This window comes from Panthera tigris (genome assembly GCF_018350195.1).
Source record: "Panthera tigris isolate Pti1 chromosome F3 unlocalized genomic scaffold, P.tigris_Pti1_mat1.1 chrF3_random_Un_scaffold_68, whole genome shotgun sequence".
NCBI classification, from domain to species: domain Eukaryota; kingdom Metazoa; phylum Chordata; class Mammalia; order Carnivora; family Felidae; genus Panthera; species Panthera tigris.
In genome coordinates this window covers 23,218-41,810 of record NW_024962184.1, presented here as the reverse complement: position 1 = coordinate 41,810, position 18,593 = coordinate 23,218, and the positions used below count along the sequence as shown (strand labels likewise).

At 35.3% G+C, this 18,593-nt stretch overlaps 1 pseudogene; it reads right to left on the bottom strand.

Annotated features, from left to right (window-relative positions):
* Nucleotides 1-2,168: 2,168 nt before the first annotated feature.
* On the bottom strand, nucleotides 2,169-3,198 carry LOC122236309 (annotated as a pseudogene).
* Nucleotides 3,199-18,593: the final 15,395 nt, after the last annotated feature.

Here is an 18,593-nt window from a genome sequence, read left to right as displayed (position 1 = left end):
TTAGGAGAACGCTTTTACACTTTTGGTGGAGATACAAACTGATGCAGTCACTCTGAAAACAGCATGGAGGTTCCTCAAAAAATTAAAAATAGACCTACTGTATTACCCAGCAATTGCACCAGTAGGTATATACCCAAAGGATACAAAAATGCTAATTCAAAGGGACACATGCACCACAATGTTTATACCAGCACTATTAACAATAGCCAGAGTATGTAATGAGTCAAAAGGTCCAATGACTGACGAATGGATAAATATATTACATAGTGGAATATTATTCAACAATCAAAAAGAATGAAACCTTGCCATTTGCAAACATGTGGATGGAACTAGAGTATTATGCTAAGGGAAATGAGTCAGTCAGAGTAAAACCAATATATGATTTCACTCCTATGCGGAATTTAAGAAACACAATAGATGACTATATGGGAAGGTAGGGAAAATGAGATAAAAATGGAGAGAGGAAAACCATAAGAGACTCTAAAATACAGAGAACAAACTGAGGGTTGCTGGAGTGGTGTTTGTTGTAGGGATGGGGTAATTGTGTGACGGGGATTAAGAAGGCAGTTGTTCAGATAAGCCCTGGTCATTATTGAAAGGGATGCATCACTGGGTTGTACTCCTTACAACAATACTACACTACAAGTTAACTAACTTCAATTTAAATAGAAAAAAATATATATAAAATACAAAAGTAAAAGAATCCTTATAATGTACAGCAAGGATAATAATAAAATATAAGATCATCCCAGAAAGCTAAGTAATTCAAGTTAAGGATCTAAAGAAGCAATGAAAATCAGAGACCGTCTCGCCATCCAGATCTTGACTGACTACAAGGAGCTCAAACCTGTGTGGTACTCCAACTCGTCCTCAGGGTGATTGGTACAAAGAGACTAGAGATACCTGCACTGTGATATGTCCCAAAGTTCACAATGAAATTATTAATGGTGAAACACAATTAAATTAGTTTTGGGTATAGGGTAGAAGAAATTACATGTCACAAAATAAATATATCAGCAATATGTTTAAATTATTTGATAGTTATTGAGGAGGGCACCTGTTGGGATGAGCACGGGGTGTTGTATGGAAACCAATTCGACAATAAATTTCTTCTACAACATATAAAATATTTAAGTAAAGACAGGAAAAATAGGAAATAAAAATAATGTCAAAAGACAAACTATACACATGTAAGACATATTGTGAAGAAGAGGCCTGATACAATTAAATCTTGAAAATTAAATAACTCAATTTAGTACACAATAATTTAGTTAAATATTGTATTAGTCTGAGTTGATGAAAGAAATAATAAACTAGAATATTGAACAAAAATGTTGAAGCCAAATCCATTCAAGAGAGAACATTTATAGAGAATGGAATTGTCGCTATATTATATGAAGATCAGAATGGGAAGAAATAAGAATCATTTAAATGTTTCACTACTGTATACAAATTAAAAAACAAAACCAAAAAAAATGACGATTATAAATTTCTAATTTCAAAACTAGGCATGAAGTTACAAATAAGAAATTAATTGTAACAAAAGCAGATAAAATACTCACCAGAAATATTACTCAAACTGTGTAAATAAAAGAAATTAAAAAATATATATGTTGTAACATGAGACAAAGTTTACAACCTTTAAAAGAAGAGAATGATAAATTTGAAAACATACAGAGGTAAGAGTACACTCTCTGCAGCCCTAATAGAAGCCGGAACTCATAGAAATAAATATAAATAGTGCTGAGAAAAGTGTTGCTCAGTTAAAATTAGAGGCAAAGCTAAATATCTTGAAGTAAAAAGAGTAAACAGAATTTTCAAATGTTGCATTACCAACAAGTAATGTATTGTAATAGAGTACAATAGTCATGCTTTAGAGTGTATTTTACTTTTATAGAGAAAATTATCCTTAAGAGTGTTTGAGAAATAAAATGAAAGATAAAGGAATGTTCAACACATGGCAATATTGAATCTTACTTGATACTAAACTCAAAAAAAGCTGGTGGGTAATTGTTACCAGAGGTTTCAAAAACATTTATTATTTATACACAGTAAACCTTTCAATGACATACAAATTAAAATTACATTTAAATGTTATATATAAATACTCTATAATTTGAATGAAATCAAAATGATCAGTTCTAGATAATGATTTCCACAGTATGTACCTATAACTTGATTGCAATTTTCCCACACTTTCGAAACACATTTTCTATCCTTTTATCAGAACTTATTAGCACCAACGCACTGACAGTGGCATAGACATTGGGCACAAGCTTCTGGAAATCCAGAATGACTGTGTCATATGCCCATAAGAGAGTGGAGGAGAAGGAGATAATGACGCCCACCTAGTACATGACCACAAAAAAACTTGCCAACAGCAGGATGGTTTCGGTAGCCCTTCTCTCTGGGGAGACTCTTGAGGAGAAGCTGTTACTGGGAAGGTGCTGGCACTGCCTCTGAAGCCTGGACAAGAGAATCACAATGTACACACTTGAGAGCAGCATGCCTCCAACAAAGAAAACATCCCTGGATATTGAAAACGTGAAAAACAGTCCCCTGATGATGGAGTTTAGGCGGGAAAGTGAGCAGTGTTTACTGACACACAGTAGATTGCTCTGGGTCACATTAGAAGGAGCAGCAGTATACAAGATGCAGGCACTAATGAGAGACAAACTGAGAAACCATAAGATGATAAAAGAATGGAAGATGTACTTTTTGCACGTATGTTTAAAGCTGGCCAACCAGGAGGTGCTAGGGCTGATCATGATGGCCTTGAACATGCTGAGGAGGCAGGTGGTGCTCAAGGAGAGACCCCGTGTCACCCTGATCATGCAGAATAAAGCCATGCATTTGAAATCATTTAGAATGTTCAGTACTTCAAACATGTCTGTAGACATTAAAAAACAGTGCAGTGAACAGCTTCATTATGTGGACAAAGGCCAAGTGATAGATGATCAGGACAGTTGGCTTAGGTCTGTGATCCAGAAGTAGCATGAAGATGTGGAAGAGAAGCAAGAAGGTGTTGGCAAAAATTCCAATAAGAACTTGTAAAAACTGGCCTATCTTCATACAAATATAATGGACGATATCATCATCACAGTGACAAAGAAAAAACATATTTTGTCTATCTGAAAAGTTAGACCTCACGTTATCAATGTCATTTATTCCTTTGTCAAAATCATCACCAAGGATCATTTTTTGTTTTACTCAATTAATCATTAAGTCTATGTTGTATAAAGTCTTAGAAATAGAGTCTCAATATTTTTTGTACACCATTTTACTGTGTGTATATTATGTACATACGTATCTATATGTTATCTTTCTATATCTATCTATCTGTTTGTCTATATGTGTCATCTAAATTGGAAAGGAGAGAAGGAAAGAGAGGAAGGAGAGAGACGTAAAGAGAGATCTCATACCCATATTAATGCCAGGATGATGTCCCCATTCCCCATACTCCCCGTACAGTATATTCATTTCTTTGTTTAAAAGTTTGCTTTCCTGTTCTGCGCTTTCCTGTCTCATATTCAGCATCAAGAATCCTAATAGCCATTAAAGTTTGCATAGATGTTTGTATAGTTCAACTGTTGCACATTTTACACTAATGGGAAAAGAATTACGAAAGAAACAATTGGGGGAAAAATTATGCCCAGGCAAGTCTTCCATCAAATACTGTGACACTTTTTCTTCTTCTTCCTTCCAAACTTAGAGACCATCATGATCGCGTTTGGTCTATCCTGTTAATTCAGCACAATCTCCCCTTAAAATTAGATAATTATTAATAATCTTTCAACAAAAACCTTAATTCTCATTGTCATACAACCTAATGATTCATATCAGGGATATGAAGATTTGCATACAAACATATGAGAGGATGGAAATAACAATTGTATTACAAATCCTATTAACAAACTTTATTGACATTGAACCTGGCACACTGCCCTTTATTTTCATCATGGTGATTCATTTTATAATCTCTTTTTATATCAGTAGGGAATTGCTGAAGTTCAACTCTCAATTTTCAAGAGGACAAGAGGACAAACAACTAATATCCACTTTATGATGTCCACAAAATTGTTTTCAAATATTTTTATGGAGATCTTTGCAGGGAACTTCATTTAATAAAAGGATAGCCTCTCATGCCATTAAAAAATCTCCAATAGGGGTACATGAGTGGCTCAGTCAGTTAGGGTCTGACTCTTGATTTTGGGTGTGGTCATGATCTCAGGGTAGTGACTGATGTAAGCCTCTGCACTGACAGCTCAGAGCCTACTTGGGATTCTCTCTCCCCTCTCTCTCCCCTTGCCACCTCTCACACACTCACTCTCTCAAAATAAATAATCATTTGTAAAATTGATTTGTATAATTGGACATATTAGATACACACACACACTCACACAAATATATGAATATATGCTCATCCTTGTGTGTGTGTGTGTGTGTATATATATATATGTGTATATATATATATCTCCAATATGAATATATTGGAGATATATATTACCATATATATATATATATATATATATATATATATATGCTCATCCTCATGTCTCTTCAGGATATTTCCAATATCAGAATACTTTGTAAAATGCCATTGAACTCTTATCATGGTATTTGCCCTATATGTAGGCATAATTATTTTACTCACTTAACGTGATAAGAATATTTAGCTGTATACATATTTCATTTATTCTTCTATTGAAATGAGAGAGTACTCACCTTTGTTTTCAGTGAAGAAATTTTGAGAGTGAATATTCTTGGCTGAAATTCAGAATATCACTTGCTCTATAAAATTGCTGGGGTAAAAAATTGCTCTATAATCAATCACCTGATATATGGGATTTTATAATGCAGTAATTATACATTTGATTAAATGGCTGTAACTATGTTACCAAATAATTATTATGTGAGAAATTTATCAAAAAGTCAGAAACAAAAAACTAACAGTTGCCACAAATATATATCTGTATCACAGTGCACTTAGGTTATGCTGCCTATTAGGCCCTAGAGACTAGAACTTATCTATTAGGCTATATTGCCTTAAAGGCACAATGATATCCAAATTGTAGGCATTATATTCCAGTGTCAGTAAAGCCACATTTGGATGATGGCCACTAACATACATGTATAATTACTTAATAAGTGTATATATGAAATATTTTTTTATTTTAATTTTTAATTTTTTTATTTTTTTAAAATTTACCTCCTAATTGGTTAGCATATAGTGCAACAATGATTTCAGGAGTAGATTCCTTAGTGCCCCTTACCCATTTGACCCATTCCCCCTCCCACAACCCCTCAAGTAACACTCAGTTTGTTCTCCATATTTGCGAGTCTTTTCTGTTTTGTCCCCTTCCCTGTTTTTATATTATTTTTGTTTCCCTTCCCTTATGTTCATATGTTTTGTCTCTTAAAGTCCTCATATGAGTGAAGTCATATGATTTTTGTCTTTCTCTGACTAATTTCACTTAGCATAATACCCTCCAGTTCCATTCACATTGTTGCAAATGACAAGATTTCATTCTTTTTGATCGCTGAGTAATACTCCATTGTATAGTATATATACGACACTTCTTTATCCATTTATTCATCGATGGACTTTTGGGCTCTTTCCATACTTTGGCTATTGTTGATAGGGCTGCTATAAATGTGGGGGTGCATGTGTCCCTTCGAAGCAGCACAGCATACCTGTATCCCTTGGATAAATACCTAGTAATGCAATTGCTGGGTTGTAGGGTAGATCTATTTTTAGTTTCTTGAGGAACCTCCATACTGTTTCCCAGAGTGGCTGCACCAGCTTGCATTCCCACCAACAATCCAAAAGAGATCTTTTTTCTCCACATCCTTGCCAACATATTTTGGTGCCTAAGTTGCTAATGTTAGCCATTCTGACAGGTGTCAGGTGGGATCTCTTTGTGGTTTTGATTTATGTTTTCCTGATGATGAGTGATGTGGAGAATTTATCTGGATGTCTTCTTTGGAGAAGTGTCTATTCATGACTTTCGCCCATTTCTTCACTGGATTATTTGTTTTTCTTTTTGTTTTTTGTCTTTTTTTTTGGTGTTGAGTTTGATAAGTTCTTTATAGATTTTGGATACTAACTCTTTATCTGATATGTCATTTGCAAATATATTCTTCCCTTCTGTCAGTTGCCTTTTAGTTTTGCTGATTGTTTCCTTTGCTGTGCAGAAGTTTTTATTTTGGTGAGGTCCCAGTAGGTCATTTTTTCTTTTGTATCCCTTGCCTCCAGAGACGTGTTCAGTAAGAAGTTGCTGAAGGCAAGATCAGAGAGGTTTTTGCCTGCTTTCTCCTCGAGGATTTTGATGGCTTCCTGTCATACATTGTATGTACATACATACATACCTCAATGTATGAGGTATTTCATCCATTCTGAGTTAATTTTTGTGTATGATGTAAGAAAGTGGACCAGTTTCATTCTTCTGCATGTCGCTGTCCAGTTTTCCTAGGACCACTTGCTGAAGAGACTTTTATTCCATTGGATATGCTTTCCTGCTTTGTCAAAGATTAGTTGGCCATACACTTGTGGGTCCTTTTCTGGGTTCTCTATTCTGTTCCATTCATCTGAGTGTCTGTTCTTGTGCCAGTACCATATTGTCTTGATGATTACAGCTTTTCAGTATAGCTTGAAGTAAGTAATTGTGATGCCCGCTGCTTTCGCTTTCTTTTTCAAGATCGCTTTGGCTATTTGGGGTCTTTTCTAGTCCCATACAAATTTTAGGATTATTTATTCTAGCTCTGTGAAAAATGCTGATGTTACTTTGATAGGGATTGCATTGAACATGTAGATTGCTTTGGGTAGTATTGACATTTTTACAATATTTGTTCTTCCTATCCAGGAGCATGGAATCTTTTTCTATTTTTTTGTGTCTTCTTCAATTTCTTCCATAAGCTTTCTATAGTTTCATTGTATAGGTTTTTCACCTCTTTGGTTGGATTTATTCCTAGGTATTTTATGGTTTTTGGTGCAACTGCAAATGGGATCGATTCACTGATTTCTCTTTCTGTCGCTTCATTGTTGGTGTATAGAAATGCAACTGATTTATGTGTGTTGATTTTATATCCTGCAACTTTGCTGAATTCATGAATCAAGTCTAGCAGTTTTTTGGTAGAATATTTTGGGGTTTCCATATAGAGTAGCATGTCGTCTGCGAAGAGTGAAAGTTTGACCTCTGGTGATTTGGATGTCTTTTATTTCTTTGTGTTTTCTGATTGCAGAGGCTAAGACTTCTAATACTATGTTGAATAACTGTGGCGAGAGTGAACATCTCTGTCTCATTCCTGACCTTAGGGGGAAAGCTCTCAGTTTTTCCCCATTGACCATGATATTAGTGTTGGGTCATTCATATATGGCTTTCATGATCTGGAGGTATGATCCTTCTATCCCTACTTTCTTGAGGGTTTTTATCAAGAAAGGCTGCTGTATTTTGTCAAATGCATTCTCTGCATCTATTGAGAGAATCATATGGTTCTTGTCTTTTCTTTTTCCGATGTGATGAATCACATTAATTGTTTTGGGGATATTGAACCAACCCTGCATCCCAGGTATAAATCCCACTTGGTCATGGTGAATATTTTTTTAATGTATTGTTGGATCCGGTTGGCTGATATCCTGTTGAGGATTTTGCATCCATGTTCATCAGGGAAATTGGTCTATAATTCTCCTTTTTAGTTGGGTCTCTGTTCAGTTTTGGAATCCAGGTAATACTGACTTCATAGAAAGAGTTTGGAAGTTTTCCTTCCATTTCTATTTTCTGGAACATGTTCAAGAGAATAGATGTTACCTCTTCCTTAAATGTTTGGTAGACTTACCCTGGGAAGCCATCTGACCCTGGACTCTTGGTTTTTGGCAGATTTTTGATTACTAATTCTATTTCCTTACTAGTTATGGGTCTGTTGAAATTTTCTATTTCTTCCTTTTTCAGGTTTGGGAGTTTATATGTTTCTAGGAAGTTGTCCATTTCTTACAGATTGTCCATTTTATTGGCATGTAATTGCTCATATTCTCTTATTATTGTTTTTATTTCTGCTGTGTTGGTTGTGATCTCTCCTCTTTCATTCTTAATTTTTTTATTGTGTCCTTTTCTTTTTCTTTTTGGTCAAACTGGCTAGTGGTTTATCAATTTTGTTAATTCTTTCAAAGAACCAGCATCTGGTCTCATTGACCTATTCTATTGTTTTGTTTTTGTTTTTGTTTTTGTTTTTGTTTTTGTTTTGTTTTTGGTTTCAATAGCATTAATTTCTGCACTAGTCTTTGTTATTTCCTATCTTATGCTGGTTTTGGGTTCTATTTGCTGTTCTTTTTCTAGCGCCTTAAGGTGTAAGGTTAGGTTGTGTATCTCAGAACTTTCCTCCTTTTGTAGGAAGGCCTGGATTGCTATATACTTTCCATTTATGACCGCCTTTGCTGCGTCCCAGAGGTTTGGGGTTGTGGTGTTATCATTTTTATTGATTTCCATATACTTTTTAATTTCCTCTTTAACTGCTTGGTTATCCCATTCATTCTTTAGTAGGATGTTCTTCAGTCTCCAAGTATTTGTTACTTTTCCAAATTTTTTCTTATGGTTGGTTTCGAGTTTCATAACGTAGTGATCTGAAAATATGCATGGTATGATCTCAATTTTTGTTCTCACTTAGGGCTGATCTGTTGTCCAGTATATGGTCTATCCTGGAGACCATTCCATGTGCACTGGAGAAGAATGTATATTCTGCTGATTTAGGAGGAAATGTTCTGAATATATCTGTTAAGTCCATCTGGCTCAGCATGTCACTCATAGCCATTGTTTCCTTGTTGATTTTCGGATTAGATGATCTGTCCATTGTTGTGAGTGGGGTGTTGATGTCTCCTACTATTATGGTATTACTATCGGTGAGTTTCTTTATGTTAGTGATTAATTTACTTATATACTTGGGTGCTGTCACATTTGGCACATAAATGTTTACAATTGTTAGGTCTTCTTGGTGGATGACCCCTTGGTTATGATACAATGCCCTTCCACATCTCATGATACAGTCTTTATTTCAAATTCTAGATTATCTGACATAAGTATGGCTACTCCAGCTTTCTTTTGTTGACGATTAGCATGATAGATGTTTCTCCATCCCTTACTTTCAATCGGAAGATGTCTTTAAGTCTAAAGTGGGTATCTTGTAAACAGCATATATATGGATCTTGATTTCTTATCCATTCTGTTACCCCATGTCTTTTTTTTTTATTGTTTTAATGTTTTTTTTTATCTTTGAGACTTAGAGAGACAGAGCATGAATGGGCAAGGGGTAAGGAGGGAGGGAGACACAGAATCCGAAGCAGGGTCCAAGCTGTCAGTACAGAGCCCAACATGGGGATCAAACTCGCAGACCGTGAGATGATGACCTGAGCTGAAGTTGGACACTCAACCAACTGAGCCACCCAGGTGCCACTACCCTATGTCTTTTGATTGGAGCATGGAGTCCATTGACCTTTAGAGTGAGTACTGAAAGATATGAATTCATTGCCATTATGATGCTTGTAGAGTTGGAGTTTCTGCTCGTGTTCTCCGGTACTTTCTAATCTTTGGTGCTTTTGGAATATATACCAAAAATACCATATATTTTTCATCTTTTCTCCCCTCAGAGAGACCCCCTTAAAATTTCTTGCAGGGCTGGTTTAGTGGTCACAAACTCCTTCCATTTTCGTGTGTCTGGGAAACCTTCTATTTTGGATGACAGCCTAGCTGGATAAAGAATTCTTGGCTGCATTTTTTTTTTCTTCTGATTCAGCACACTGAATATATTTTGCCACTCTTTTTTGGCCTGCCAAGTTTCTGTTGATAGGTCTGCTGAAAACCTGATATTTCTTCCCTTGTAGATTAAGGTCTTTTTTTTTCCCTTGCTGCTTTCACGATTCTCTCCTTGCCTGAGTATTTTGCGAATTTGACTGTGATATGCCTTGTTGATGGTCAGTTTTTGTTGAACTTAATGGAGGTCCTCTGTGCTTCCTGAATTTTTATGCCTGTGTCTTTCCACAGATTAGGAAAGTTTTCTGCTAGGATTTGCTCACATAACCCTTCTACCCCTACGTCTCTCTCTTGCTCTTCTGGGACCCCTATGATTCTGACATTGTTCCTTTTTAATGAGTCACTGATTTCTGTAATTCTTATATCCTGCTCTTTTGCCTTAATCTCTCTTTTTTTCCTGCCTTGTTATTCTCTATAAGTTTGTCCTATATATCACTGATTCTCTGTTCTTCCTCATCCATCCTTGCGCCTCCGCATCCATCATGAGGGCAGCTCATTTATAGCATTTTTAATTTCATTCTATTTTTTACTTCTTTATCTTTGCAGAAATGGATTCTCATCTATTTTCGACTCCAGATAGTATTCTTATTGTCGTGATTCTAAATTCTGGTTCAGAAATCTGGCTTGTATCTGTGTTGGTTAAATCCCTGGCTGTCGTTTCTTCATGTTCTTCCTTTTGGGGTGAATTCCTTCATTTTATCATTTTGAAAGAAGAAAAGGCATGAATGAGGTAGAAAGTTAAGATTGAAAAAAAATAAAATTTAAAAATATTAAAATTTAAAAAATTAAACACACATACACACACAAAAATTGAATAAATGATGCTAAATTCTGTGTGTTTGGTGTGGGTGTTGAAAGCGGTTTGACAGATTACAGCAAAAAGAGAGGGGGAGACAAACAAGGCAAGTCATTTGAGAATTGGAAAAAATGAATACACTGAAGTAGACTAAAATGACATGATGTTAGTAAAATAGAATTTGAAAAAATCTACACAAATGTAAAGAATAAAGTAAAAAAATAAAGAAAATTAATAAAAATGAAACATAAATTTGAATCTTTTCCTTTCCTGTATTCAAGGAAAAGAAAAGAAAAGAAAAGAAAAGAAAAGAAAAAGAGTAAAAAGATTTTAAAAAGATTAAAAGAAGAAAGAAGGAAAAAGGAAATAGTTTGAAAATTATAAAACGTGGATACACTGTAGACAAAAATAAAATGATGTAAGTCAATAGAATTTGAAAAAAAAATACATAAAGGCAAAAAATATAGTAAAAAATAATACAAATTGAAAGTAAAAATGAAATTTTTCTCTTTCTGAATTCAAGAAAAAGATAACAAACGAAAAATTAAAAATAGAAAAAGAAAGAAATAAAAAGGAAATTGTTTGAAAATTTGAAAAGGTGAATACACTGAAGTAGACTAAAATAAAATTATGGAAGTAAAAAATAATATGAAAAAATTTACTCAAAAGTAAAAATAAATATATAGTAATAAAAATTAAAGAAAAATATTTTTAATAAAAATGGAAAATAAAAATGATTTTTTTTCTTTCAGTATTCAAGAAAAAGAAAAGAAGTGTAAAAGAGAGAAAAAAAATAAAAAAATAAAATTGAATTGATGGACCTGCTAACAGGTTGAAGTATGATTGAAATTACCTGGTCCTCCCCTAGAAGTCAGTCTATGTAGCGCTGTAGAGTCCATACACTAAGCTGGTAGTAAGACTTGAGTTCTTGGGAATGAAGTTGTCCCAGTTGGGTGGGGATTAGTGTAAGGGCTCCATTCTCCACTAGATGGTCCTGCTAGCCTACTGGGGTGGATTTTTGCAGAGCTCATGGGTGCTTATATGCATGTGCGGGAGCAGTGAAAATGGCTCCATCCAGCTATCCAGCATGTTCTCCTGGATCAGCAAACATGCACCTGTCCTCTGTCTTCAGCTTTCCTCCACTCCCCATGTTTTCACTCTCTGTGAGCAGGCCCCAGGCAGTATCTTTCCCCCAAGTTTTGTCTCAGATGCGACTGTTTTCTCCAGCCCCTTACTTCGAAAGGACTGCAGCTTTGACCAGGAATTATCCAAGAAATGAAAATGAAAATGAGGAGGGGCGCCTAGGTGGCACAGTCGATTGAGCGTCCGACTTCAGCCAGGTCACGATCTCGCGGTCCGTGAGTTCGAGCCCCGCGTCAGGCTCTGGGCTGATGGCTCGGAGCCTGGAGCCTGTTTCCGATTCTGTGTCTCCCTCTCTCTCTGCCCCTCCCCCGTTCATGCTCTGTCTCTCTCTGTCCCCAAAAAAATAAATAAAAAACGTTGAAAAAAAAATTAAAAAAAAAAAAAGAAAATGAAAATGAGGAGCCATTACCTTATACCAATTAGAATGGCTATTATCAAAAACCAAGAAACAAAAAAGAGTTGGTGTGTTTATAGAAAAAAGAAAAGGGAACACTTGAGTACTATTGATGGGAAAGTAAATTCATGCAGCCACTATGGGAAACAGTATAAAGGCTTCTTTAAAAAATTAAAAATAGAACTAAGACATGATCCAGCAATTTCACTTCTGAGTATATACTGAGAAATAGTATAAACACTAATAAATATACACACATTTTCATGTGCATTGCAGCATTATTTACTGTAGCCAAAATATGAAAACAACTTGTGTCCATCAAGTAGATACATGGACAAAAAATGTAGTGCAAATATGAAGGGACTACTATTCAGTCAAAAAGCAATCTTGCCCTTTAGAACAGCATGGATAGATGGGTCTTATGCGCAATATTCTATGTGAAATAAATCAGACAGAGAAATACAAATACCACATGAAATATTTATATGTGGAATCTTAAAAAAAATAGAGCTCATAAATACAGAGAATAGACTGGTGGTTGCCAGAGGTGGGGGTATGAAAATGATCAAAAGGGGTAATGGGGGAAAAAGGTACTAATGCCCAGTTATAAAATAATGTCATAAGGATATATGATACAGTTAATAATATTGTATTGCATACTTGAACATTGCTAGAGTTACCCTTTAACAATTCTCATCACACACACAGAAAATATAACTATGTATGGCGATGGGGGCAGGAGTTACAATGGTTTAGAAGTAGGGAGACCCTAAGCTTGTCTCATGCTTTGAACACAGCTAGATAGTTATCAAATAATTCTGAATGACAAAGAAATCAATCAGAGTCTGAAATGAACAAATACTCAAGACTTCATGTAGAAAAGGGACCACCATTTGGAAGGTAAGAGATGCAGAGAGTTCCCCTGGGGACATATTCCTCTGAGTCCAGCCACCAGGAGGGAGCCTGCTTACAGAAGCTACAGCAAAGTAGTGTAAGGAACATAGTGCAAAATCTTAATCTTTCAGCAGTTTGTCACAGTGGGGGAAGTGCATGGCTAAGGGGCTCAAGTGGTGAAGCACGATGGAATCCCAGGAGTGACAGTGTGGTCTGAGGATACCTTGGGTCACAAGAAACATAGATCATGCCAAAGTGCTGTGCTACTTCAAGGCATAAGAGAGGGGACTTGCTCCAGCTGAGGGCTACAAGCAGGGGTGCCTGCTTTCTGCTCTGTTATGCGTGAAACTGAACAGCAGTTTAGTCATGCAATTGTTTTGTTTGCTTTGTTCATTCATTTGTTTGTTTTGCAAAGGCCAGCAAAAGCATGGCCAGACCCTCCCCCAAGAAGCAGCAGAAGTCCCTTCTGAGAGAATCCCTAAAATTTAAGTTTTGAAACTTAACTTAGTTTCATGCTTGAAACATGCTTGAAGGCGTAAAAGTAGGATGGAAGAAACATGCGAATGAATTAATGACCTAGAAGACAGTACTGGAAGGTAATCAACTGAACAAAAAGGGAAAAGAATTATGCAAAATGGAAATAGACTTGGGACCTCATTGACTCCATCCAACATAATAACATGTATTATAGGAGTGACTGAAGAGAAGTGGAAAGAAGTGGAAAATTTACCTTAAGAAATGATAGCTGAAAATATTTCTAATTTGGAAAGGTAAACAGATACCAGACGCAGGAGGCACAGATAGCCCCAAACTTAATCAACAACAGCAGTCCCAAATCAAGATATGTGGTCAATAGATTTACAAATTACACTGAGAAAAACAACATCTTAAAAGCAGGAAAACAAAAGAAGTCATTGACTTACAAGGTAAAGCCTATAGGCTAGCTGTAGATTTCTCAACAAAATCTTGACAAGTCAGAACTGAGTGGTATGATATATTCAAAGTGCTCATTGAGAAAAATCAGCTGCCAAGTATACACTATACAGAATGGGTATCATTCAGAGTAGAAGGAGAGATAAAGAGTTTCCCAGACAAATGAAAACTGAATGAGTTTCTGACCACTACACCAGTCCTGAAAGACATAATAGAAGGGACTGTTTGAGACAACAAAAGAGATCGAAGTGACAATGACAAGAAAGTATCAGAGAAAAACTCCAGAAACAATAACTATCAATAAATATCTATCAACAAATATAAACTATCAACAAATAACTATCAATAATTTGCTTGAATGAAAATGGGTTTAATGCTCCAGTCAAAAGGTGAAGGGTTTCAGAATGGATAAGGATACCAGATCCACCTGAAAGAGGCCTAGAAGAGATGCATTTTCGACCTAAAGTCACCTGCATATTGAAAGTGAGGGGATAGAGAAGGGTGAATCATGTAAATGAATGTCAAAAGAAAGCTAGAGTATAAAAGTTTACATAGAGAAACTAGACATTAAAACAAAGACATTAAAACAAGTCATGAAGAATGGCAGTACAAAATAATATAAGTGTCAATGCAAGAAGAAGACATAGTAATGGTAAATGGTTATGCAGCCAACATGGTAACACACAAATATATAAAATTATTAATAGCAAACATAAAGTAACTAATGCATTGTACTAAAATAAGTTTAGGAATTTTAAAACCCCACTTACTTCAATGGAAAGATCATCTGAACAGAAAATAAACAAGGAAACAATGGATTTGAATGATACACTGGATAACAGATACATTCAGAACATTTCATCTTAAATGAGCATGCTCATGTAAGCATGCTACACATTCTTATAAAGTGCACACAGGGAACATTCTTCAGAATACATTACATACTAGTAACAAAACATGCCTCAACATATACAAAAGATGGAAATCGTACTATGCATATTTTCTGACAACACTAAGAAACTAGAAGTCAATCACTAGAAAATAATTCTAAAGTGCACAAGTACATGGAGGTCAAAAAACATGCCACTAAACAATAATGAGTGAACCAGGAAATCAAAGTAGGGATTTTAGAAATGCATGGAAGCAAATTAAAAGGAAAATACAATGGTACAAACCTTTGGTATCCAAGAAGAGTGGGCATAAGAGAGAAGCATATAGCAATACAGATCTACCTCAAGAAGCTAGAAACAGCTCAAATAAACAACCCCACTTTACACCTAAAAGAGCTAGAAAGCAAACAGCAAATGAAACCAGCCAAAGGAAGGACATTATATAGAGGAGAGCAGAAATAAACAATATAGACACTAAAAAACAATCAAACAAAAAAGAGAACAGATCGATGAAACCTGGAGCTAGTTTTGTGGAAAAAATAATAATACTGATAAACTTCTAGTCATAACATCAAAAGAAAACAGAAATGACCAAAATAAATAAAACCACCAATGAGAGAGAATGAATAACAGCCAAAACCACAAACTGCCACCAATTTTATGATAATATAAAGAAAAATGATATGCCAACAAATTGGACAACTGGAGAAATGGATAAATTCCTAGAAACATATAAACTACAAAAACTGAAAGAGGAAGTAGTAGAAAACGTTAACAGACCGATGCCCAGCAGAGAAAGTGAGTAAGTAATGAAAAATCTCCCGAAAACACAAATCTAGGGCCAGATGTCTTCACAGAAACATTCTATCACACATTTTGGCAAGAATTAATACCCATCCTTCTAAAATTTTCCTAAAATATAGAAAAGGAAGGAACATTTGCAAATTCACTCTGAGTCCAGCATTACACAGATATCAAAACCAGAGCAGTACTCCACTAAGAAAGAGAACTACAGACCAATATCCTTGATGAGCAGAGATGCAAAATTCTCAAGGAAATAGTAGCAATCCAACAATACATCTAAAAACTGATTCACGAAGATCAAGTGAGATTTACTCCTGGGCTGCAAGGGTGGTTCAAAATTACAAATCAATCAACATGATACATCATATCAATAAGAAAAATGATAAGAACAATCTAATCAATTCAATAGACACACAAAAAATAGTTGACAAGCATCCATTTATTTTAAAAGCCCTCATTAAAGCATCTGTAGAGGGATCATACCTCAACATAATAAAAGTCATCTATGAGAAACCCACAGCTAATATTATCCTCAATGGGAAAAAAACTGAGAGCTTTTCCTCTATGTTCACGAAGAAGTAGGGATGTGAGTTCTCACAACTGTTACTTAACGTAGTACGGGAAGTCATACCCACAGCAATCAGAAAAAATAAAAACTAAAATTAAATAAAAATTTAAAAAATCCAAATTGCATGGAAAAATACCAGGTACTCTTTTTGCAAATAACAGGATAATATCTGTACTAAACCTAAAAGACTCTCCAAAACACTGCTAGAACAGACACACAAATTCATTAACCTTGCAGAACACAAAAGCAATGTACAGAAATCCATTACATTTCTATACAATGGTAATGAAGCAGCCGGAAGAGAAAATAAGCAATCAATTCCATTTGCAATTGCACCAGATATTTTAAAATAAACCAAAATTTAAAAAGGACAGAGGTGAAAGACCTGTACTCTGAAAACTATAAAACTCTGATTAAAGTAATGGAAGATGACACAGAGAAATGGGAAAATATCCCATGTTTGTGGATGAAAGAGCATATATTGTTAAAAAGGCTATACTATCCAAAACAGTCTACACATTTAATGCAATCCCTCTCAAAATACAAACACCATTTTTGACACAGAGAGATTAAACAATCCTAAAATTAATACGAAAACACCAAAGACACTGAATAGCCAAAGCAACCTTGAAAAAGCAAAGCAAAGCTGGAAGTATCACAATACCAGTCTTCAAGTTCTATTACATAGGTGGAGTGACCCAATGTTGTAAGTGGGGTATTAAAGTCACCTATTATTACAACATTGTTTTCAGTAAATTTCTTTGTGGTTGTGATTAATTGATATATATTTGGGTGCTCCTATGCTGGGATTATAAATATTTACAATTGTTAGTTCTTCTTGGTTCAGCCACTCTGGAAAACAGTACAGAGGTTTTGGAAGTAATTAAAAATAGAACTATGCTATGAGCTAGCAATTGCACTACTAGGTATTTATACAAAGGATGCAAACATGCTGATTTGAGGGCCACATGCGCCCGTAATATTTATAGTAGTAGTACTAGAAACAGACAAATTAGAGAAAGAGCCTACATGCCCATCAACTGATGAATGGATAAAGAAAATGTGGCATATATTCCTTGGCAAGGAAAAGGAATGAAATCTTGCTATATGAAGAATGTGTATGGAAATAGAATGCATTAAGCTAAGCCAAATACGTCAGCCAGAGACGAACAGGTATCATATGATTTCACGCATATGTGGAATTTAAGAAGCACAACAGATGAAATGGGGAAGGGAAGGAAAAATAAGATAAAAACAGAGAACAAGGAAACCATAAAAGACTATTAAATACAGAGAACCAACAGGAGGTGGATAGTGGTATAATATGATGGGCTAAATAGTAGTAGACATTAAGAAGGACACTTGATAGGTTGATCTCTGGGTGTTATATGCAAGTGACGAATCACTCAGTTCTACTCCTGATGTCAATACTCCACTGTATGTTAATTCACCTGAATGATAAAAGTAAATTTAAAATAAATAAATAAATAAATAAATAAATAAATAAATAAATAAAATGCTGGAGTAATCAAACAGTACACTACTGGCATAAAAAATAGACACACAGACCAGTAGAACAGAAGAGAAAACTCAGGAATGAACCCGCACATAAGTCAAATAATCCTTGACAAAAAAGGAAAGAATATCCTATGCAGAAGACAGTCTCTCCACAAAAATACTGCTGGGAAAGTGGATAGCGACCTCTGAGAGAATGAAACTCTACCACTTTCTTACACCATACACAAAATTAAAATCAAAGTTGATTAAAAATGTAAATGTGAGACCTGAAACCATAAAAATCCTAGAAAATAACACAGGCAATAACGTCTTTGAGTTTAGCTGCAGCAACTTCTTTGTTGATATGTGTCTTGAAGCAAGGGAATCAAAAGTAAAAAATAAATTTTGGGGACTTCATCAAAAGGAAAAGCTTCTGCACAGTGAAGGAAACGATCAAATAAACTAAAAGGCGACTTACAGAATGGGAGAAGATAGTTTCAAATGACATATCTGGTAAGTGTTAATATCCAAAATATATAAAGAACTTATAAAACTCAATACTCAAAAATTGATTAATATAATTAAAAATGGGCAGAAGATGTAGAAAGATATTTTTTCAAAGAAGACATACAGATGGCCAAGAGACCCTTTAAAAAATTCTCAATATGGGGTCTCCTGGGTGGCTCAGTCGGTTAAGCGGCCGACTTCAGCTCAGGTCATGATATCACGGTCCGTGAGTTCAAGCCCCGCGTCGGGCTCTGTGCTGACATCTCAGAGCCTGAAGCCTGTTTCAGATTCTGTGTCTCCCTCTCTCTGACCCTCACCGGTTCATGCTCTGTCTCTCTGTCTCAAAAATAAATAAACGTTAAAAAAA